Raw genomic sequence first — 1,708 nt, forward strand, 5'->3', positions numbered from 1 at the left:
TATATATAAAGGAGAAAGAATGAGTATATATATACAAACCGAAAGGTGTATAAATAGATAAGTGGAGTACACAAAAGGGTAAAAGTATTTGATGATATGTAGATTTTTTTCTTTTCTTCTTTGTATTGAGAAAAGATCAATTCATATACTGCTACATAACAAGGGGTCGGACTAGATAAGTTATTTACTTCTTCCTACTCCTTTGAACATAAAATTGTGATGATTTCTGTTTTTCTTTTTTTCTTTTTATAATTTTTACTTGCCTTCACTTTTGTCAATCTGTTATTGTATTGTATGTTCTATGTGTTCAATAAATAATAAACAAACAAACTGGATTGTTTTTGGACTGGGTTTACAGTTTACTGTGAAGGACAGGAAAAACCTGTAGCGTGGGTAATTGGATGTACACTACCCACTTTCAAAGACACCCACATTACACTGGCAGACTTCTACAAAAAGCCAGTGGGCTCATTAAGGACCCAACCCATTGCGAATATTCACTGTTCTCATCCTTTCCCCATGAAAACACCACAGAACATTAAAGTCTAGACCAGGGGCCTCAAACTCCAGTCCTCGAGGGCCCCTACCCTGCTTGGTTTAGAAGTCTCCCTCCTCCAACACACCTGATTCAAATGATCAGCGGTGAGATTATGCGATGATCATTTGAATTAGGTGTGTTGGAGGTGGGAGACATCTAAAATTATCAGGATTGCAGCCATTGAGGGAAATGCATCTCCCACAGTAAGAACTAGAACACCCTCCTTTACAGGTGTCATATCATGATAATGAACAAGATCTGTGCAATATTTTCGGATTAAAAAATAAATAAATCTGTGCACCATACCACAATATGGACATTCTCCCAAATGTGAATAACTTTATATTTTGTAAATAGGTGTGCGTGCATGTGTGCGTGTGTGCATGTGTTGCGGGCTTAAATTTGTATTTACCCTTACTCTATAAAATGTGAGATGGATAAACTGATTTTCATTGTTCCTGTAACATTGACAATAAATTATTTTCTATTCTATTTCCACCCACTTATTCTCCTTGTAGCAAATCACTTCTTCCTTGACTGCCAAACTATGGTTTTGTGGTCGAGTTGAGAAAGTGATACAGTAGACTCTACTGTATCACTTTCTCAGTATAGTCAACTGAGTAGACTATACTGTATGCAGAGCCTCAAAAACCTAGATAAGACGATTTCTGCGATGGTCCACTCTTAAGTTGGGTTTAGCCGCGCTGTACAGTGTGTGGCAGGTTTTCGAAGATATGTCATCATTCATCTGAGCAGGCTTCATCACCTGTGCTATTTAGACCAGGGGCCCCCAACCTTTTTTGCCCCACGGACCGGTTTATGTCAGACAATATTTTCAGGGACTGGCATTTAAGGTGTGGCGGAAATAATACAACAAAATAATATGGTATGAGCTGCATGAAAACTGTGGCGTTTTTGAAATATAATAATAAACACAAGGAGCGTCTAATCTGGCCGCAACACTCCGATCGCTATGGCAATGTTTAATGCCTTCAAAATACGATACAACGCAAATTCGAAGTGCATGAAAATGACGACTCACCACGGCACCGAGCTTGATTTTCTGCAACCAGACGGTCCCATTTCGGGGTAATAGGAGACAATGACACCTCAAGTGTGTGGTTTATGTCCAGTCTACTTCGTAATTTTGTTTTCGTCGCCGTTGCTGCA

At 39.0% G+C, this 1,708-nt stretch overlaps 1 protein-coding gene and 1 long non-coding RNA gene across 2 annotated transcripts in view; both read right to left on the reverse strand.

Moving 5' to 3' along the window:
• The window catches only part of LOC109519602 (uncharacterized), an 11,783-nt gene that overhangs the window by 5,478 nt on the left and 4,597 nt on the right, over positions 1 to 1,708 (reverse strand). The window lies entirely within an intron of this gene.
• Positions 1 to 1,708, reverse strand: part of LOC109519601 (putative transcription factor Ovo-like 1) — a 7,361-nt gene that overhangs the window by 4,673 nt on the left and 980 nt on the right. The gene's annotated exons all lie outside the window — the stretch shown is intronic.

The sequence above is a fragment of the Hippocampus comes genome, unplaced genomic scaffold (assembly GCF_001891065.2).
Source record: "Hippocampus comes isolate QL1 unplaced genomic scaffold, H_comes_QL1_v1.1 scaffold119, whole genome shotgun sequence".
Taxonomy (NCBI): domain Eukaryota; kingdom Metazoa; phylum Chordata; class Actinopteri; order Syngnathiformes; family Syngnathidae; genus Hippocampus; species Hippocampus comes.